Source organism: Palaemon carinicauda, chromosome 16 (assembly GCF_036898095.1).
Source record: "Palaemon carinicauda isolate YSFRI2023 chromosome 16, ASM3689809v2, whole genome shotgun sequence".
NCBI lineage: Eukaryota > Metazoa > Arthropoda > Malacostraca > Decapoda > Palaemonidae > Palaemon > Palaemon carinicauda.
In genome coordinates, this window is record NC_090740.1 from 131,858,001 (window position 1) to 131,881,174 (window position 23,174).

The window sequence follows — 23,174 nt, forward strand, 5'->3', positions numbered from 1 at the left end:
GCCCTTCAGCTGAAACTCGTGTGTTAACCTTGTGTGACCAATACGGAGACGACAAAGAGTCCTCTCCCATTTTCGGGGCATCATATTACTGTATACCTCCAAGGTGATATGATATTTGTTACTTCCCTCATTTTATTGCAATCTTCACTATCCCAGTGCTGTTGCCATTTATTACAAACCAATTTCTTGATGTAAGGTAGGAAATCCTTACAGGGAATGGGATACCTCCTTGGTAGCAATTCGTATGCCGCATTCTTCGCCAGTAAATCTGCCTTCTCATTGCCAGACACACCTACATGTGCTGGAACCCAACAAAATCGAACTGTTATACCTCTCCGTCCAATAATATAAAGCCATTCTAAAATATTTAAAACCAAAGGGTTACTAGAATTAAAAGCTTCTAAAGCTTGAAGAACACTCCTTGCATCACTAAAAATTGTAAAATTACCCTCCTTTTCCAAAGCTATTGTCTCAATAGTGGTTAGTATGCCATACAGTTCGGCAGTAAATATGGAAGCTGTAATAGGAAGTGCACCTCTATAATTAAAATCATTACTATGTACTCCAAATCAAACACCAGCATCAGATTTGGAGCCATCAGTATATATAAAAGTCGATCCCCTATGTTCTGCAACATGTTCCATTAAAAGAGACCTGGATTCTAAGTCAGTCATATTCTTCTCAACTCCAATAAAGTATTTACAAAAAGATACGTCGGGTAATTTCCATGCAAGCGTTGATGATACCTTGAATGGAAGCACCTTAATTCTAATTATATCCAGATTGTTTGATAATTGTTTCACTCCAAACCCAAAAGGTTGAGGAGATTTTGGGTGCAACTCAAAGTATGTTGAGTGCCTTACAAGGCTTGCAGTCTGAAAGACTAAAGAATTAGGGAGTCTTTGCAATCTAAACCTATACCGAATAATAGAGGACATTTGATAAAGGTCCAGAGGCAACTCCCCAGCATCAACAAGGAGACTTGTGATAGGTGAGGTTCTAAAGGCCCCTGTGGACAATCTAATACTAGCATGATGTATTGAATCTAATATTTTTAACCGGCTTGGGGTGGCTGAAGGAGTATATTTCGCATCCATAACTAATTTTGGAAAAAATTAAGGCCTTGTATAATTTCAAAATAGCATTGCGGTCTGCCCCCATGATGTATGGGACAATACTTTTAAAAGATTCATAGCTTCAAGACATTTAGCTTTTAATGCTTTTAAGTGAGAAACCCATGTAAGCCTACAATCAAATATCAACCCTAAAAATTTAGCTTCACTTGCACATGGTATCCATTGACCTTTGATTTATATACAGTATCTGGGTCTGGATGTACTCCCCTTAAAACAACAAAAATGGACAATTGTAGTTTTATTTGTCGAGAACTTAAATCCATTCATATCGGCCCACTGGATAATTTTATCAATAGAGAGTTATATTTTCCTGTTAACCATTGCCATTCTAGCTCCAGCAATTGATATTGAGAGATCATCCACAAATAATGTTGCGAGAACATCCCGGGGAATGACTGAGGATATCCCATTTATTGCTAGTGCAAAAAGGGTTACACTCATCACACTCACCTGAGGAACTCCTTCTTCCTGGCATTTACTCTGTGATAGAGGTTCCCCAACTCTCACTTGGAAAACTCTGTGAAAGAAATGACTGAATAAATAGTGGTAGCTCTCCTCTTAATCCAAACTCATGGATTCTTTTAAGTATACCGTATCTCCATGTGGTATAATATGCCTTTTCAAGATAAAAAAGACTGTCACATGGTGCTGTTTGGAAGAAAAGGCTTCACAAATAGAAGACTCTAGTCGTATCAACACATCAGTTGTTGAGTGCTTTTTTTCTGAATCCACATTGAATGGGCGATTAAAACATCCTTCTTTTCAAGGTACCACATCAGTCTAACATTGACCATCTTCTCCATGATTTTGCACAAACAAGATGTTAATGCAATTGGCCTATACAGTAATTTGCTGCTAAAAACTTGTCCTTACCGGGTTTTAAAAAAGCTAAAATAATGGCTAGTTCCCAAACACACGGATAACTATTATCATGCCATATTCTATTAAAAATGCTTAAAATAAATAACTTTGCATTAAAAGATACGTGTTTAATCATTGCATATGGAATTCCATCGGGTCCAGGGGCTGTACAGTTACACGTAGCAAGGGCAGAATCAAATTCTTTTTCAGTAAAAGGAGAATTGTATGACTCTTGCTTTCTTGTCGCGAAGTTTAAAACTTTCTTTTCTTCAATGCTCCTATACTGGTGACCAGAAGCTGCTTCACACTTGCACGATACATTTGAAAAATGGTCAGCCAGGGCATTGCTAACTTCAGTTGCTCTAGTCATATACTGGCCATTCACCTTTAACACTGGTGGTGGGTTTGGGGTGAATTTGCCAGCTATCTTTTTTACTTTCCTCCACACTGATGATGTTGGTGTTCTACTGTTAATGGAGGAAACAAATGACATCCAAGACTGGCGCCTAGCATCTTTCATGGCACGACGGAACTGTGCTCTACATTTCTTGTATATGACTAAATTCTCCTCAGTACGGCGCATGCACAATCGAGTTAAAGACTTTCTTGTGGCTCTGTGTAGGGCAGTTAGTTCTGATGACCACCAGGGGACTGGTTGTCATCTGAATATCCCTGTTGTTTTGGGAATGGAATTGACTCCTGCTGTGTGAAGAGTTCCATTAAGTAAGTCTATGGCATCATCAACACTTTCAAATTGTTTTGCATTTCCTTCAATTTCACTCAACTCCCGAAATATATCCCAGTCCGCCTTTTCAAGATTCCATCGAGGCGATCTCTGTAAAGGTGGACCATTGTTGGTGTTTATAATGATTGGTGCATGATCACTAGTATGCCAATCATCTAATGTTCTCCAATTAAAATCGAGAAGACAGATAGAGTTTGCAACTGATAGGTCAATGCAGGACAAGATACCTGTCTGAACAGGAAAATGTGTGGGCTCTCCTGTATTAAGGAGCCCGACATCTTCATTCTCCAATATTGATATAATATTACCCCTTGCGTTTGCCAAAACATCACCCCATAAAGGATGTCCACTATTAAGATCTCCTAGTAAGAGAAAAGGTTGTGGGAGTTGTTTAATCACCGCTACTATATTATCATATGAGATATCATTTGGAGGCAAGTAGAGAACAGATTGTGTATTTTTTCCCTATATCAATCTGTACAACCACTGCAGAGGGGTACAGATAGACAAAGATATTTGGGGAACATCTCGACGAACGTATATAAGACTTCCCCCATGGCTCCCTGCTTGTTGATCATATGGTGTCCTATAGCTAACATACTCTTGAGGACAAGGAGTATTAGCATCGAGCTTGCTTTCTTGTAGACATCTAGTTATAATGGAGTGCTCACGTATGAGGAGCTTAAGTTGTTCATATTTCGCCCCTAAACCCTGGCAATTCCATTGCAGAATGGAGGTAAAAACTATGGTTTATTTTTGGAAGACACCTTAGATGAAGTCTTTCCATTAGCAATATTTGATCTAACAATATTTCCGGGTGGTATCTCTAGAGAGGTTCTTGATATAGTGGGTTTTGTGTTCCTCTTTTTCTTTGTATCCTTTTGATCTAATTGTTGAGGAGGATGATGGTCCTCAACTTGAATTTCTGATTGGTTCAATTTACCTTCCAGTTGATCAAAAATATCAGTAGACAAGATATCATATTTATTTGAAGTCGTGACTTTAATGTTTCTTATGGTAGGAGGCGAGAGAGATGGAGGTCTCTCTCTTTTTTGATTAGAAGGTTGTGATCTGTCAGGTTTTTGCACCTACCCACTACAGGTTCACCAGGTAAATTGGTTTCAAGTGGAACCTCCATCAGATCAGGCAAGGATACGGCCTGTGAGAGGTTTGTACTATTTAGAATCAGAGTAGTTAGCTTTTGAATAATTTTCAGATCTTTAAGTATCTGTTTTGATTTTTTTACAATTTCTGGATATAGATTTAAGATGGGACTTTCGACCTCTTTAACTACTTTCATTTGTTTTTTTGTCTTAGAAGTAGAGATATAATTTTCGTCTGTGTGGTTTGGCAAGTTTTTCTTCAGAACCATTGAAAATGGTTGCCCTGGTCTTATCTGCTTTTCAAGAGCTCTTTTACGAGCCTCTTTAAAAGTACAGTAACCCTTTCCATGGTCCTAATAACCTGAATTTCTTGGTCAAAAATAAACTTAACACAGCTTTTAGATGTAGCTGGGTGTGCTTCTCCACAATGTATGCAATTAAGGTTTTCTATGCATACTCCATGACTACTTTTTCCACAGTTGGCACAAACAGTTGGCTTATTGTTTAGTTTTTCCTTAAATTTCTGGCTTAAATGGCTATACATTTGGCAATGATAACATCGCAATGGTGAAAGAATATATGGTTTTACCTTCAAAGATAGCCAACCAGCTTTTATAACATTTGGTAATCTGCATCGATCAAATGTTATAATTAAAGTAGCAAGAGGAATACGTTGTTATCCAACTCTCTTTCTCATTCTGACTACTTTAACTACTCCTTGATTTTTCAGTTCATCCTCAATTTCTTTTTCCTCGATATCCAGCAATTTTGGAGCATATATCACACCTCTACTCTGGTTGAAAGTAGGGTGCAAAACACATTTTACACTATGACCATTCAATGTTGTAAGTGTTTTTAACCTTTCACCTTGTAATGGGGATAGTGTGTCTATCAAGAGACTTCCATTTCCCTGGGATAGAATTTTTGGCTGCCCTCCACATAAAGTAACTATTTCTGTAAGCAGGTTAAGACATACTCGGGAACATTTGATTCCTTTAATGTGCAAGAGTTGATTACAGATCAAGGGATGAGCGGGAACTGACTTGTGTCTTTTCCTGAACCCCGTGCAAAGAGATACACATAACAGGGAAAACATATCGTACATCAAATTGAACATTCCTACACCTCCCCTTTAAGATCAAAGCTCCCCATTCAAAGCAAACATAGTATATTTAAAACATAAGTATAGATTTCTCCTTTTAGTTGCAAAAATAATAAAACTGGTAAAGGTGGTAACATGTGAAGCAAAAGGAATTCAGCTATAATAAAGATAGTCCTTCGGACACAGCGTTGGAACATACATGAATGGTAAACATGACAAGAGGAACACTTATTAAACCCAAATAATCAGGATTAAAGTATATGCACAAAACTTGACATGTTTAGGGGATATTTATTAAACACAACTAAAATGAATTACTCGGTAATATAATCATCGTGCCATTGCGGAGGACGACGTACCCTAGTGCTACTTCTCTCCTGGGTGGGTACTGGGCCAGCCTCCCCCGAGGCAGTGGGAGTAGGTTCTCCCTCAGGTGGTGTGGGTGGCAGGGATCTCAAATGCTTGCGATTTCTTGTTGAAATTCTTCCGCTCCCGTCTAACCTTATGCGATATCGGCGGTAGCTATTCTTTTCAATAACCACCCCGCTTCTATTCCAGGCTCGTGTAGTCACATCCTGGATAGCTACCCTCTCACCTATTTGTAGGGGGGAAAGATCCTTGGCTTTCTCGTTATACTTGGATGACATTCATTGCTCAACAACGCTTCTTTCCCTCTCTCTTGCGGACAAGGTTTCCGACCAATGCTCGGCGACGAAAACGGATTTTGAGCGAAGCGAAAAATCTATTTTTGGGTGAGATAGCCATGGCGTCCTGATGGAAGGTTCCTTTTTGGTAGCTTCCTTGGGTATATAACTACTAAGATATTCCCAGAGAATTTAACCACAGGTTATCACAGAATTCTAACTTCTGGAGCGAGTATCCTAAAGGTTTCCCTTTAAGACATCGTATATCAACAGGGGACGCATGTATGAACGCGCCACATAGCTATCTACACCCCGAACAGAGTTAATGCTTCGGTGTGTAAGGGCCGTTCCATAGCTAATCTCATTCGTGGCTACTACTGATACTCGAGACGTAAACAAACGGGCGCCATTGCTCAAATGACGTCACGTCCGTCTTCGTCCTTTGTTTAGTAGCTTGCCCTACTTAGACGGATTTTCCCTGTGCTTCATTTATCGATTTGCATCTACGTTATGTCGTTACCTTCAGCCTCACCATCTTCTGGAAAGTTGAGTACAAGGTTACAGTATTGTTTAATTAAGCTCTGACCGTAAAGTAAATATTACTTTCCGAAATAATTGCTGTTTTGTGGCAGAGCTGTGCCTCTACCAGACCCGCCATTTTATGGCGTCGTTGTTGTTTTGCATGCATTATTTAGTTAGCCACAACAACGCTTCCGGCCTTATTTACTAATCGATCGCATTAGTTTATTTAGTCTTCATAGCTAGGAACTTTTATATCGTGTTTCGACGCTTTTTATCGGTCATCGATTGACCTCATACCAGTCGGCTACTATAGCCCCCAGGCCAGAGCGCCTATTCATAAATGTTCATGCATGATTTTATTAGTGATCCTAGGCTAAGTTATGAAGATAGTGGCATTAATTTACAATACTTTCGACCGTGATGCAAATGTTTTTAGCCTTCAGGGACCATATAGGGGATAGGTTAGTTAGTGTCCCTTTCTAACCTAACCTACTTGTAGGACCCCTATATGCTTCCTTCATCCCCTGCCTTGGCATTCCCTCTAATTAGCCTTGATTCCCTTTCATAGTAGAGGGATCAAGTGTCTAATGGAGCATTAACTCTGTTCGGGGTGTAGATAGCTATGTGGCGCGTTCATACATGCGTCCCCTGTTGATATACGATGTCTTAAAGGGAAACCTTTAGGATACTCGCTCCAGAAGTTAGAATTCTGTGATAACCTGTGGTTAAATTCTCTGGGAATATCTTAGTAGTTATATACCCAAGGAAGCTACCAAAAAGGAACCTTCCATCAGGACGCCATGGCTTGAGCCCAAAAATAACTTTTTAACATTGGCACCGAATCTCGAAGTTGGCGACCCATGGCCAGCTGTGCAGGAGACTTATCTATACCACGTAATGGTGTATTTCTATACTGCAATATCGCCTGAGCTATCTTGTCATTGTCTAGCCCTCCATCAGGTAGAGTATTGCCCATTAATGTTCGTTTGGCGGTGCGCACAGCAGCTTCTGCCCGCCCGTTGGACTGGGGATAGTGAGCAGACGACACTCTCATAGATACTCCCCACTTACTGAAGAAATGTCTCATTTCCATGCTCGTTAGATTCGTGCCCTCGTCCACTGATATTTCTTCAGGTGCTCCCCACTGCATAAAATATCTTCTAAAAACTGGGATCAATCTCGCGGATGTAGTTCCGTTAGCGAAGAAATAAATTTCCATCCATCCAATCAGTCGATCGGCGTAGACCATATAATGCCTCCCTGCTACTTGAAATAAATCTGCAACAGTTCTCTGAAATGGATATTCGGGAGGGGGAGTGTATATAATACTTTCCCTTTGTTGCGGAGGTGCCGCAATGTTGCAATCATGACACTGTGCCCTATAATTTGCCGAGTCACCCTCAATCCCAGGCCAATAAACCGCCTGTCGTGCTCTTCTGATCATGGAGTCAGTTGATTGATGACCTGAATGTAAATTGGTTGCAATGCGTAAACGTAGTACCTCTGGAACTACCAGACGAACATGCCCCTCGTCATATGCATATGTGACTAATCCTTCAATAACACTCAGTCTATCACGTACATTGAAAAAAGGTTTTAGGCAGGGCTCCACTTGAGACCTTGATGACGGCCAACCCCCTTCGCTGAGACGTCGCTGCAATAGCAAATAATCAGGATCCTTCTCTGCTTCACCCCTCATGGTAGCTCAGTCCATAGTAATGACGTCATCCGCCAGCGATGACGTCATGGAGGCAATACAAACTTCGTTCATAAGTTCCTCCTCTTCTTCGTCTTTGACGGTAGTTTCACTGCAAATCACTGGGTATCTTGATAACGTATCGGCTGCCGAATTCTTCTTCCCCGGCAAATATCTTATGGTAAAACTATATTGCATAGTTTTCTCCTTCAACCTTAGTAGTCTCGGGTTTGCAATGTCTTTTAGGCTCCTATCCCCAAAGAGTTTTACCAAAGGTCTATGGTCCGTGATTAAAATGAAATTCGGGCATCCCAGTAAAAACAATCTCGATTTCCTAAGGCACCATACTACTGCAGCCGCTTCCCCCTCAATGACGGCATAGCCGGCCTCCGCCTCCGTCAGGTGCCTGCTGCCGCATAATGCCAGTTTCCATCCTCCCTTACAACAAAAAGGGGCATTGAGATCCTCGCAATTGCAATATTGTTGCAATTTAACAAATCCCATTCCTTCTCTGCACCAATTGGTAACAACAGCAGTGCGCCTTGTCTTATCATAATATGTCAGTCCATCGCCTAACATCTTGCAAATGCTGTCCCGGGCTGCAACAAAACTGTTTTGAAGGCGTTGGTCCCAATAAACTTTCCGATGGGGGGATTTCTTGAGAAGATCCCTGAATGGTTCCATTACTGGTGCTACAGCCACGAAAGGTGCAATTTGGTTCACAAGTACAAACCAAGATCTTATATCCGTGATAGTTGGGCTTACAGGCATGGGGAAGTTCTTAATGGCACTCATACGCTCATTAGAAGGCCTATAATTATCCCAATCAAGTTCGTACCCCACAAACTCTACCTGTCTTTGACAAAATCGGAATTTATCCGGATTCAGCGTAATACCATTATCTCCACATAATTGCAAAAAATCACAAGTATGCCAAAAGGCTCCCTCAACACTGTCGTCATATAACAACACGTCATCTATGCACTTGTACTTAAATGTACATCAATAATGACGTCATCGAACCTTTTCGTGTATGCATCGGGGGCCGCGCAATGACCTATAGGTGTTCGACAATACTGGTATCTCCCCCATGGTGTAATAAACGTTGTCAACTGTCGGCTCTCCTCATCTAATGGCACCTGGTGGAATCCGGCATAGGCATCAACTACAGTCTTATATGTACGAAGTGGCACACCTGAGACCATGTCAAAAGGAGCACATGTGTGATGCGTTTCTCGTTTGCAATTCTTATTAAGCTCTTGATAGTCCACGGTCCTCCGTGGTTTACCATTTTTCTTTGCTACTACTACCATCCTCGCACACCAGTCCGTAGCTGTGCCAGCAGGGACCTCCCTAATTACTCCTAATTTGACATCTTCGTCGAGCTGAGCCTTAACATCGGCCTGCCAATGCTTAGGGACTGGTATAGGTGTATGACACGCATAGGGGATGGCACCTTCCCTCAGGTGAATGTGGTGAGGGGCTCCTTTCATCATCGGCAGAGGGTTTCTTGAAACGTTGAACGTAGTCTTCACAAAACGTTGCAGTAGCCAGTCCCTCAGCCTAGGGACATTCTCCTCCGTGGCAGCGTATGGCATCTTGCGCTGACGACCACCACCCCCTACCCGTGTGCGAACGTTTTCTTCAGGCGTTTGGCGGGGGTTAGTCGACGCAGACGGTTTCCGAGTGACGTCATTCACGGTAGCGACAGTATTATTGGGAAACTTTGTATGCACTAGACCTAGTGATTTACACACTCCTAAAGACATTACACCGAGAGAGATTAGGTACCTTCAAACCCAATTTTGGTAACAAATCTACCCCTACTATACACACTTCTGCCCCTGTGTCTGGAACAGCCTCAACAACGACACACTCACATGAGAACTCATGCTTAACCTTTATTTTCACCGTCGGCAGTTTCCCCACTGCCGCACATAGGCCTACCTTGCGATTGTCCGCAGGTGGATAGGCAACAGTGCATGACGTAACAGACGCATCCACGATAGGCGCCGTTTTGGCGGGCTGTTGCCCCCCTTGACGACAGAATTTAGCAAAGTGCCCCACAATACCACACTGAAAACAGTTAACATTATCAGCAGGACATTTTCCCTGCCAATGAGAACGACCACCACACTTTTTACACCTGGTATCTGACTTACTGCTACCAGTAGGTTTCGAGCTACTACGGCCACGGCCGTGTCCCTTGTCACTATTATTAGACCTATAGCTAGCAATAATTTTACTTTCACCTTCTAACCCACTTTCAACTAGGCCTAAGCCTATCTCATCCCCTTTTACCAAACTAGCTACGTTTGCCCTTCCACAAGCACTAATACTATCCTTTTCTGTGGATTCATAAATTTCACATTTACGTAACAATTTCTGCACAGTATTGAAAACCTCATGATCCTGTAGGATCTCTTGTTTAAGTCCCACATTGCTTAAACCACTTGTTATCCGCTGAACTAACACAAAATCATTCAGATCAGCTCGACAATGGGGACACGTAAACCCACAATCTAAGGCCAATTGTTGGCACCTATGCACAAAAGATTTCGCGGTTTCTTGATCGCCTTGTTGAGCTGAGAAAAACTTGTCCCATGCCACTGCCTTATTCACAGACTTTGTCGTGATCTCCTCCAGTCTGTCAAATGCCTCAGAGGCCGTTAATGAGTTCCACTGAACCTCTGAGTGCGTTGCATCTATAGCCATCCTTAACTTCTCATCGCAGTTTAACCGGATACTGATAAGTGCATTCTCTCCTGAGACGTTTCCTAAGGCCAGCCAATCACTCATAGAGCGACACCATTCACGAAAACTGCTTTGTGTCATCTCATAGCTACACTTCTCAGGGCACATCGCCCTAACACCTGCCGAGGCTGAACCATGTGGTCTTCCTTGTGCCATGAGGCCAACCAAAGCCTGTAACAAGTCCTGTCCCTCGTGGCGCCGGCGTGCCGGTGTTGCATTCCTGCTTGCAGTGCCCCTGGGGGAACGTCTTGCTGTGCCCCTGGGTGTGTTGTGATGGCCTCGTCACAGCATCTTGTAGGTCCTGCTTTGGAACGAGATTCACTGCGCCATGTAAGCAGGTTAAGACATACTCGGGAACAGTTGATTCCTTTAATGTACAAGAGTTGATTACAGATCAAGGGATGAACGGGAACTGACTTGTGTCTTTTCCTGAACCCCGTGCAAAGAGATACACATTACAGGGAAAACATATCGTACAACAAATTGAACATTCCTACAATTTCCCTATTAGCTTTAAAAACGTTTACGCGCTCATTTCTTATTTCTTCCGTTTTAAAATTCTAAGATAAACAAATTTTCATAATTCACTACTTCATAGTGACCAGGTAATACTTCTACTTTTCTATATCTTTCTATACTGTCATTATTTTTCACTCTCTCTCTCTTCTTCTCTAGTGTTTTATTATTCACATGACGTGAATAAGGTTCTAATGTAACAATATTAGAACCAGAGTTGGAGCTGTCTGTACCGAGGTCCATGTTTGTATTTTCCAACGGGATGTGAGAGAGAGTGGCGAGATGTGATCTATGCTGCGACCAGATGCTTACTGGTGACAACGACCCAGTAGCGCGCCCACGCGCTGACCCCGGGTCGCCTCAGGGCACGTATCCCTCCGCCACGGAGTGACCCGACAAGGGAAAACAGAGATAGGGGGGACTGCGCAAAATTCTTGGTCGGATAGGGAGGAGATGCCAGATACTCCTAAGAAAGTAGTTCGAGGTAAGTACTACGTGTTGGAACAATCAAACATTTGGGAGCTTGTGGGTTATTTCTTAGCATCATTATTGAATTTTTAAGTAATAGATCGTAGAGTTGTTATTGCAGGACACCACAGTGAGTACAGTATAGGAATGTGATATCTGGTGTTCCTCAGGGTAATGTTCTTGGCCCATTACTTTTCATGCTACATATACAGTACATGACATGTGGTTTGGTCTAGAAAACAAGCATGTTGCATATGCAGATGATGTTACTCTCTCTGCATCAATTCCATCCCCTGAATATAAATCTGGGGTTGCTGAATCCCTTAACAGAGATCTAGCTAAAATTAGTGCATGGTGCAATTTATGAGGTATGAAGTTGAATCCTAACAAAACTCAAAGTATGATTGTAAGTAGGTCAAGGACAGTGGCTCATCATCAACTGGATCTCAGCCTTGATAATGTATCTTTAACTTTGTATGACTCTTAAAATTTTAGGTGCGATTCTTGACAACAAATTTACTTTTGAGAAATCCATTAGGTCTGTCTTCTTCAATTGCACGAACAATTGGCTTATTGAGTCTCTCAAGATTTTTGGTGATCAATCTATTCTGAAGAAGTGTTTTAATTCTTTCATTTTACCTTCTTTTGCATATTGTTCCCATCTGGTCTTCAGCTGCTGATTCTCATCTTAATTTGTTGGACAGGAACTTACTGTACTATTAAATTTCTTATTTCTCATCTAGATATTAATCTCTGGCACAGTCGTTTAAGATTTTTTTTATATTTCTGACCAACCTTTTCATTCAGATCTTCCTGGACAGTGCCATCCTGTCCAAAATACTAGGTATGCAGTTAATTCTAATACTCACGCCTTCTCCATCATGAGGTTTAATACTACACAGTACTCTAAAAGTATTTTTCCAACTGTGACCAGGTTGTGGAATGATCTTCGTAATCAGGTAGTTGAATCAGTAGAACTTCATAAGTGCAAACCGATAGCAAATGTTTGCATGTTGAACAGGCTTACATAAGTCCTTTTATAGTTTCTATATGAAATATCTGTTTTAATGGTGTTGATGTTTTTAAAATATTTTATTTTGATTTTTCATAGCTTATATCATTTATTTATTTCCTTATTTCCTCACTGGGCTATTTTTCCTTGTTTAGGGCCCTTGGGCTTATAATATCTTGCTTTTCCAACTAGGGCTGTAGCTTAGCTAGTAATAATAATAATCATAATCAGACGAAAGAGTACACAGACTGAAGGAAGTGGCCGCACCTTCCCTCAGTAAAGAAGTTCTTCCAGCCTCTCGTTAGTAGAGTCTGTTGGGCCATCTGCCCCCTCTCATCTGTCCTTTTCCAAACTGCCACCTCAGGATAAGATCCCTACAGTGGCAGCTGAAGTCCGAGCGGAACCAAAACTCCGATCCACCGTACACCTGAGTTCTTATAACTCTGGATCAAGTGACTGATTTGAGTAAGTGGATGGTAGACGAAAACCTTCAATGGGGCCAGAATCTTCTTGTTCACCCTCCGGATTTGATGCTCTTCACAGAAGCATCAAAAGAAGGGTGGGGGGCTCACCTGCTGCACCATACGATCTCCAGCCTTTGGTCAAAGTCAGAAAGGTACCAGCACATAAATCTTATAGAGATGAGAGCAGCTTACCTAGCTCTAAATCATTTCAGTTGCTAGTAAGTCACTCTGGTGTTGATGGGCGACAACACCACAGTAGTGGCGTACATAATCAAAGGGCGGTACCTTTTTGCAGCCTCTCTGCCATCTTGCAGTAAAGATCCTCAGATGGTCAGAACAACATTTGGTGTGTATCAGCTTAATTCATTACATGCAAGAGGAATGTGCTCACAAACAATCTGAGCAGAGTGACTCAGATAGTAGGCCCCGAATGGTCTTTGAATCTTCAGATAGTCAACAAAGTCCTGACTTTGTGTGGTTTCCGACTGTAGATCCGTTCGCAAAATCTCTGAACAGCAAGCTTCCACTGTATTGTTCTCCAATCCTGGACACTCTGGCTCTATGGCAAGATGCATTCCAACAACAGTGGGACAACATTGACAAGTACGCCTTTCCCCTATTTTGTCTGACGAGAAGACTTCTCAACAAAACCAGTGTGTCTAAAGATCTAATGATGACCCTTTTAGCTCCGCTATGGCATCATGCAGAGTGGTTTCCGGACTTTGTGCAACTTCTAGTTGATCTACCAAGAAAAAAAACTCCGCGACCAGATCTACTCAAACAACCACACGCGAACATCTTCCATAAGACCGTGCAGTCGCATTGACTTCACGCATGGAGACTATCCAGCATCTCCTCTCTAAGAAGGGCTTTTCACGACAAGTTGCGGAGCGAATGTCCGGATAATTGCGTAGGTCCTCAACATCGGTCTGCCAGGCAAAATGGAGAGTATTCTGTGGTTGGTGCCGTGGAAGGAATATCTCTCGACTCGATGCCACTATTCCAGTAATAGCGAAGTTCCTTGTATACCTTCTGGAGGAAAAGCTCCTTTCAGTCTCGGCGGTGAAAGGCTATCGCTTGGCATTAAGCCTAGCCTTTAAGCTGAAAGGAGTGGGTATTTCCTCTTCATTGGAGCTTTTTTTTTTTTTTACTCATACAGTTATGAGATCACTCGCCCCCCGTCAGAGATTAGGCCGCCTCCTTGGAGCATAGTTCGTATCTTGAGATCCTTAAAAGGACCTCCTTACGAACCATTACGTCATGAAACTGACTGAAACCTTGCTTTGAAGACGGTTTTCCTGCTTGCTTTGGCCTCGGCAAAGAGTTGATGAACTTCATGGCCTCTCGTATGACATTGCCCATTCAAGGGGGGGGGGGAGTTGACTCTGGGCTTCGTCCCTGAGTTTATTGCTATAACTCAAAATACGGGGGTGCTGGACCATAGATTCGGGCCCTTTCAGGTTGCGATTCCTCGTTCTGTAACCAATGACCCAGTTTAGCAAGTAGTAATAATAATAATAATAATCACTTGCTACTATGCCCAGTGAGGAGTTTAAGATACTATCTTGAACGCACTGCAGCAACACGGCCCAGACTAACACCTCTGATTTTTTAGCTCAGGGAGAGTAAAGAGGAGGATCACCAAAAATACGGTTTCCTCCTGGATTGGCCAAGTAATTAAAAGAGCCTTGGCTCCTGATCCTCCTCAGGCTCGTCGACCTAGAGCCCATGATGTCAGGGGAATCAGCACTTTCCTGGCATTCAAACTCAACTTTTCCATGTTGCAAGTTCTTCAAAGGGCATGGGGAAGAGACAGACCACCTTCACAGCCCATCATTTAAAAGACGTTACTCACAAGAGAATCAATACGTTCACTAGTGATCCTGTGGTGGCTGCTCAACAAGTGGTTTAAGATACCTCAGGCTCCTTGATGGACAAGGAGCAATTGGTTGATAAGGTCATTGGTTACCTGGGTTAAGGCTGGGATGAATGAGAAGAATCTCTGGCTTTCCTTTCTTCACCTTCCCCACCCTTGGGGGTACAGCAACATGGGTCCCTCTGCAAGCTGGCTTCAACCTCTGCAGGTAAATATTACTTCCCTTGTGAAGTCTAGTATGAGTTAGAAAATTTTCATACTTTCCACGTCCGCATTGCTTTCTGCAAGGGAGCAATGGAATAAGTCTTGTTTTCCTATATAAACTCGAGTGTTCATACAAGATAACAACCTCTATTACACTGAATTGCACAGGCTGCTATTATACTCACTTTGTATATTTCAGCAAGGTGTCAAAGTTTTCCCTGGACCACAGTCATATATTGTAATAGGTAAAACCTGGTCAATGTCCATGACAGATCTAGGACTTCCACCCATCTAAGAGGGAGTCATCCACATGAATAACGGAAAGTTTGTTAGTATGGGAACACATGTTAAATTTGGGGGTAATTTGTATTTTTCCATAACTAATACAAACCTGGAGTTATTTATATAAATTGGCCCACCATCACTTGTCCCCCAGAAGTCTTGCCTGCAATAAAAAGTGATGTCTCACTTCTGTGAGAGTATATATAGAGGTGGCTGGGGGGTCAACCTGCTCAAGCGGTTAGGCAGGGTTGCCACCTTGCAATGAAAGTCTAATGGCTACCTTCCAGCTACACTGAAAGATAATCCACATAAATAACTCTTTAGTTTGGGGAAAAATACAAATCATCTACAAATTTGTCATATTTGACTGTATTTTACTGTGGTTATAGCTTTAAAGAATATAATGTGTTTCTGTAGGCTTGGAACGAATTAGGCGATTTACATGTCAAACAGTATACAAAAAAAAAAAAAAAAAAAAAAAAAAGTACAGTATTACTGTATATGATATCCTATGAACCAATAAGATTTAATAATGACAATGCAGTAAGAAAATTTTAATAAAATATCACCAAGACAATTACAGTATCATGACAGCATAATAAATCCACAGAAACTTCCCTTTTTAAGTTACATACGTCCAGATCGAGTTACAGGACTTTTCCCAGTTCCTATCTCGGTTCGAAGTCGACGAGAGAATTACATACCTGTAATAGTATAGTATATCCATTTATTCAAAGTTAAGATTCATGGAAGTAATTTGACATTTAAAGTAAATATGTTGTATAAAATCACATATTTTAAGTAATTTGTATTTTTCCTAACAGTACTTACCTTGAACTACTTTCTTAGGAGTATCTGGGATCTCCTTCCATCCAACCAGAGTTTTGTGTAGTTTACCTTAAACCCATTTTCTATGAGGGGTAACCTCAGGCGGAGTGATACGCGCCCTGAGGCTAACCCCGGGTCAGAGAGCATGCTTGCTCAGGTCTCGACCGACCCAGTAAGTTCTTGGTTGCTAAGGTCTCTAAGAATACCAGGGGACACTCGGGGAAGGCAGGGTGGGCCATTACCTGAAAGTAGTTCGAGGTAAGTACTGTTAGGAAAAATACAAATTACTTAAAATTTGTGATTTGTTCCAACACGAAGTACTTACCTCGAACTACTTTTTTAGGAGACTTATACTTTAGGAGGTGGGCGTGGCCCTAAAAAGTTCTTGAGACCGTGCTGAGGAATATCCAGAGACCTAGAAAGTAGGCTAGGTCGAGTTGACCCCATAGAAATCGATTGAGAGGAAACTACACAAAAACCCATCTTAGTGTCTAAGAAACTCACCTGTGCAAGAAATCCTAGGGGACATGTCTTCCTCTTGTTGAGGTACTCGTCTCTGGCTCAGGGCCCTCACAGAGCCCACTTGAAGCGAAAAAAGGGAAAGAAGGTACAAGGGAGTTTAAGGAACGAACCTGTCTCTCTTGTGCTTGTTACCCGCGGTTATCACCGAGGCTATGCCTTTAAACCGTTTGGAGCGTTGAAACGACGGTACCTATCGAGAACCCGTCCAGGGATCTTCTTGAATAGTCCTTCAAATAGTGAGCCGTGAAGGTAGACTGGTTGGCCCAGGTGCCTGCCCTTAGGATCTGGCCCACTGCTATATTTTTCTCGAAGGCCAATGTAGTACTCAGGCCCCTAATGTCATGGAGCTTGGGTTTCCCCGGCAGGGGGATTCCTGCCTTACTGTAGGCCCTGATGATGACCTGCCGCAACCAGAAGGAGATGGTATTCTTCGAGACTGGCTTCTTCACGAGGCCTGTGGAAACAAAAAGACTTTTGATCCCGGGCCGGAGTCTTGCTGTCCTTTCCAAGTATTTCCTCACTGCCCTGATGGCATAGGCGCAAATCCTTCACGTCGTCCGACCGGGGGATTGCCGGAATTGAGAAACCCTCAAACCTGGGGTCCCATACGGCAGGGTTCTGGGTCTTAGCTACGAAGGAAGGGACGAACTTGAACGTGACTTCTCGCCAACCTTTCGATTGAGCCACTTCGTAGGACAGACCATGAATCTCGCCTACCCGTTTAGCTGATGCTAACGCCAGCAAGAAAACCGTCTTGAGACTGAGAACCTTGTCCACGATGTCTTTCAGGGGCTCGAACGGAGGTTCGGATAACATTTTCAGAACCCTTGCCACGTCCCATTGTGGCACCTTCACAGCTTGCGGAGGGCATGATTGCTCAAAGCTCTTAATAAGCATTGAGATATGTCTGGAGTTACCCAGGTCTATGCCTTTCAGGAGAAAAACTTGGCCCAGAGCAGCGCGGACTCCCTTGATGTCTGGAATGGACATGTTGACCATGTCCCTGAGGTAAACTAGGAAGTTCGCTACTTGCGGGATGGAGGCCTTCAGGGTCCTGATGTTCCTAGCGGCGCACCATTTGGTAAAGGTGGCCCACTTAGCCTGGTATACAGCTGTCGATGACCGTCTCAGGTAGCCCGACATCCTCGTTGCTGTACTCGATGAATAGCCTTCCCTCCTCAGGAGGCGCTCGATAACCTCCACGCGTGAAGGCGGAGGTACCGAGGATTCTCGTGGAATCTTTGGAAGTGTGGTTGCCGGAGAAGGTCTGGCCTGTCCGGAAGGGGCCAGGGCGGCTGTTGTGTTAATTCCCGTAGGTCCATGAACCACTCTCTCTCCGGCCACCAGGGCGCTACCAAAGTCATCCGTAGGTTGTTGGTCCTTCTTACCCTGTTGAGCATCCCGAAGGGGGGAAATGCGCACACGTCGAGATTGTCCCAAGGATGTTGGAAGGCTTCCTCGAACGCCGCTTTTGGGTCTGGATTAGGAGAACAGAACACGGGGAGCTGCGTGTTTAGCCTTGTTGCGAAGAGGTCCATCACCGGAGAACCCCATTTCTGAATGACGGACCTGGCTACTGACGGGTGTAGAGACCATTCGGACCCTACCACTTGCCCCATCCTGCTGAGGCCGTCGGCGAGGACGTTCCTTTTCCCTGGGATGAACCTCGCTGATATTCTTATCTGTTCCACTTCGGCCCATTCCAGAAGTTGTAACGTGAGGATGCACAGCTCCTAAGATCTTAGGCCTCCCTGCTTCTTTGTGTAAGCTACTACCGTGGCGTTGTGGCACAACAACGCCACGGTGTTTCCCCGGAGTAGGTGTACAAACTCCAGGCACGCAATTTGTACTGCCCTCATCTCTAGAACGTTTATGTGCTGGGTCTTCTCTAGGGCTGTCCAGTTCCCTGTTGCTGAATTCCTCAAGAGATGGGCACCCCACCCCTCCTTCGATGTGTCCGTGAACAGGAGCATCTCCGGAGGGTCAGCCGCAAAGGGCATCCCTTTAAGGGTGTTCGTCCTGCAGCCCTACCATTCCAGGACCCGTTTCGTGTTCGGAAACATCTAGACCACTCTGTGGGGGGAATCTGTTTAGATCCAGCTTTCCTTTAGGTTCCATTGGACCTCCCTGAGCTTTAGCCTGCCCTGGGGGAACAGTTTTTCCAAAGACACAAGGTGGCCTATCAGTCTCTGCCAGTCCTTCGCTCTCCTGGGTTGGTCCGTCAGGAAAGGGCGGAGGGCCTGGTCTAAGTTGTCCAGCCTGTCCGCGGAGGGGAAAGCTTTCACTCACCGGGAGTCCAGAACCATCCCGAGGTAGGTCGTCCTGGTGGAGGGTATCAGTTGGGACTTCTCTAGGTTGATGATGATCCCCAGAACGTTGCAGAACCGCAGCAACATCGCGCCTTGCTCCTTCAGTACTTCCTCTGAGGCTGAAAGTAGCAACCAGTCGTCCAGGTAACGAATCAGGCGGATGCCCTGTTCGTGTGCCCAGACTGAGACCGTTATGAAGACCTTTGTGAAGACTTGTGGGGGGGGGGGTAGTGGACAACCCGAAGCAGAGGGTCTTGAACTGCAACGTCTGCTTCTCCCATTTTACCCGTAGGTACTTCCTGCTGGAGGGGTGAACCGGGATCTGGAAGTAAGCATCCTTGAGATCTACTGACATCATGAAGTCCCCTTCTCTCAAGGATGCCAAGACTTATTTTGGAGTGTCCATTTTGAAGTCGGTCTTGCAGACGAACTTGTTGAAGGCTGAGAGGTCTATGACCGGTCTCCATCCTCCTGTCGCTTTCTCCACCAGGAACAGCCTGCTGTAGAACCCTGGACCTGGGTCCTGAACAGGTTCCATTGCCCCTTTGGCCAACATCGCTGAGACCTCTCCCTGCAGAGCTGTCTGTTTCAAGGGATCCGCCTGCTGGTCTTGTATCAGAGGTGGAGGGTCCACTAGGAAGGGCAACCTGTACCCTTCCTTCAGAACTGTCACGGTCCACGGGTCTGCTCCGTGTTCTTCCCATGCTTGCCAAGAACGTTTGAGGCATCCCCCCACCTGAGGCTTCGGCAGGAGTAGGGGGCCTCCCTCCCTATCTTCTCCTCGAGGAGCGGCCTGAACGCCCTCTTCTGGACGCCGCAAAGGACGGCCTATAGGCGGCTTGGGTCGAGGCTTATCCCCTAGGGGAGGGCTGAGATGACTGGGACCATGTTGTCGCCGAGTTCTCTCTCCTAGGTTGGTTAGGAGCGGGCCGAGGAGGGCGAGGAGCGTCGACGGAGGATTTTTCTGATCGTCGGCCTTCTGACCGGGTGGGGCCTGGTCTCGAACGGTTCTTTCAGCCTCCGGACTCTCTCCATCGATTCCTGCGCTGCCTTCGGGGGAAAGATCGAGTCGTCCCACAGGGTCAGGTTCGTCAGGGATCTAGCCTCTCTGTCCGGCAGCCTCCTAGTCAGCTTGCTTAAAACGGTGTCCCTGCTTCGTAGGACCCCAGTTGGCGGACATGGCTAGCGACTGGTATGATAGGAATTAAAGGGCCTTGCCTCCCGAACTGATGAGTTCCTTGAGCAAGGCCTGGGACGCCGGTACTATCAGGTCCTAGGACGACTGAACGCCCACCAGGATGGAGGCCCACCAGTCTAGCCAGGAGGAAACGTTGACAAGGTCCTTCGATATCTCCTCCATCATGACCGCCTCCGAAGGAGAGAAGCAGATCGGAACCGTGGACGCCCTTTCTTCTGAAGCTCCTTGCCCCAACACGGTGAGTGCTGGCTCCAGTGCACAGGCGCCCGCTCGCTGTCCCTCTGGGAGGTAGAATTTGCTCTGGGACTTCAGGCCCTGGAGCAGCTTGGAGGCACTCTGGCTCTTGGGCGCCTCGGCGTGGTTGGCCACGATCCTGTCCATGTGGACTCTTCCCAACTTAACGTCCCTCGCCAAAGGGAGGGCCAAGGAGGGGCGCTGCTGGACCGGGGCGTCCACTATTCTGTTGAGGCTGGAACGCCATGCATCTCCGGAGGAGGGTTCCGGTACGTCCAGCCTGTGGGGACTTCTGATGAGGCCTATCACCCTCCGATAGGCCAATACCTCCGCTGCTGACCCCTCTCCATGGTCGTCGAGCTCCTCCGACGGGGGTGCTGGTACATGTGACGGGGGTACTCCGATGGAGTACCTCGCTCATGGAGGAGTCCTGGACCGACGCTCTCGCGGGGGTTCCCGACGAAGGACGGGCATCGCCGTCGGAACGGGGGCCTCCATCCTGGGTTCAACATCTCTCCTGGAGGTCCTCGAATCTATGGGCCTGCCCGTCGACGAAAGCCGAGGGCTGCGCTCGTGACGAGCTAGGTGTCCCTTGGAGGTCAGGACTCGGCTGCCAGACTGAAGGGGCGACTGGAGCAGGAACCTTCGCGGTCTTATGCCTGTCAACTGGAACCTGCTATGAGGAGTCCCTCCGTCGGGTGCCGCTGCTGCCGGAGGAGTATCTATCCGGGGAGCTCGTCCTCGGACGCCAACTTGATGGGCCTGGCACCGCAGCTAGCTCCAGAAGCCTGTCGCGGTGAACCATCACCCACTCGCTGGTCTTGGGGGATCTTGGGCGCCGACTCTCATGGCGCAGCCTCGAGGGGGAGCGAGAGTGCGACAACTTCCTGCGGGACTTCCCCCTTCGTCTCCTGAGCTTCCTCAGCGCTTCATCCTCCGAAGAACAGGAAAGCTCCTCCACTGAGGAGACCGATGACTTACAGGCCCTCTTTGAAAGCCTCGCCTCCCGCGGTGGTGTAGGAGGATTCCTGCGACGCTATGTGGAAGACAACGCCTGCAAAAACACCTCTGGGAAGACGGCCGACGGCGCTGGTGGAGGGAGGAGGCTCTCCTGTGGGAGACCAGGTCCCAAAGTCTTCCTCCATCCTCATCGGGGACCTGAAGGGTGTCTTAGGGGGAACCCACGCTGTGGGGTCCGACGGCGGGGAAAGCTCCTTCTCGACATCGCCTTCGGCTGCTGAACCACCTGAAAAGCACACCCAAGAGGCTGGAGAGGAATTAGCAACATTCTTACCCCACATGGGGTTATCAGAGGAGACGTGACCTGCAGGCACCAGGCCACCGTCTCCCGAAAACACGCCCATCCCTCCCTCGCCTGGAAAGACGCCACAACCCCACTGTCATGAAGGTCAGACTCTTGGGGAAGGGCCGCGGGCCTCTTCCCCGCAATGGACTTACCTCGTCCCCTACTCTGGGTAAGGGAGGTTGGGAGAGAAGCTCGGACCGACGAGGCGCCCGTCGAAGCAAGGGAGGAAGGGACGTTGGTCTTCTTAGGCGACTTCTTCGTCGTCGCCTTCTTTTTGGTACTATACCGCACCCACTGCACCTCATTCCACGACTCGCACTCCGGACACGTGGCGGAAGGGGAACACACGCTGCCCCTGCACGAGGAACACAAGGAGTGCAGGTCAACTTCGTGTTTCGATAGGAACGCTCCACACGATTTGCCGGCCATAGGCCCAGGACAACGGCGAGGATGCTCCATGATGAAGGAGAAGCACTACGAGACACAAGCGCGCACAGGGAAAGCACGAAGAGAAAGCACAATTGAACCACGTGGGTACCGCGTGGGACACAAAGGGTCGGGGACACACAAGTCACACTGGGATTAAGGAGAGCGGCGAGATGATATCGTGACGCGACCAGAGAACTTACTGGAGGTCGAGACCTGAGCAAGCATGCTCTCTGACCCAGGGGTAGCCTCAGGGTGCGTATAACTCCGCCTGAGGTTACCCCTCATAGAAAATGGGTTTAGGGTAAACTACACAAAACTCTGGTCGGATGGGAGATCTCAGATACTCCTAAGAAAGTAATTCGAGGTAAGTACTTAATGTTGGAACAAATATATTTTATAATGATTACAGACCATTACAAGCCATAATTAAGAGTATTTAAAACACACTATGAAATGTACCAAAAGCAGTGTTCAGTAGACCTTATTCCCCCGTCATAAACAAAGGAAAATGGATCCAAACATGTGCTGCTTTATATTTGTTCCTGACCCACTTTGCATGATGAGAATAGAAATGATCCATTAATATTGGAAGCTTCTGTGTCACATTATTAACTTGGCCAGACAGTTTGGTCGTTGATAGCAAGAGGAATTTTTTCCTTCACTGTTTAGCTTCCTACACTTAAACTCCAGATAATCCACTGGTATATGTGCTTCTAGCAAAGTATTTTTATTTATTTATTTTAAACATTGCACTAATTAAAAGATATGATTAATCTAAATTAACAAAGTAAATAATCTATTGAATACGTATCTATTATTAAACTTTTCAAATTCCTAATTTATAAATTTCAGATGAAAAAGAATTTTCTGATTACATGTACCAGTTTTTAATTACATTAAATTCAATGTCTCAAGTATATCAAAGAATTTCAAAGCATCTACATTATTCCATAATTGCTTAAA

At 45.3% G+C, this 23,174-nt stretch overlaps 1 protein-coding gene across 1 annotated transcript in view; it reads left to right on the forward strand.

Moving 5' to 3' along the window:
* The window catches only part of LOC137655568 (uncharacterized), a 346,296-nt gene that overhangs the window by 321,134 nt on the left and 1,988 nt on the right, over positions 1–23,174 (forward strand). The gene's annotated exons all lie outside the window — the stretch shown is intronic.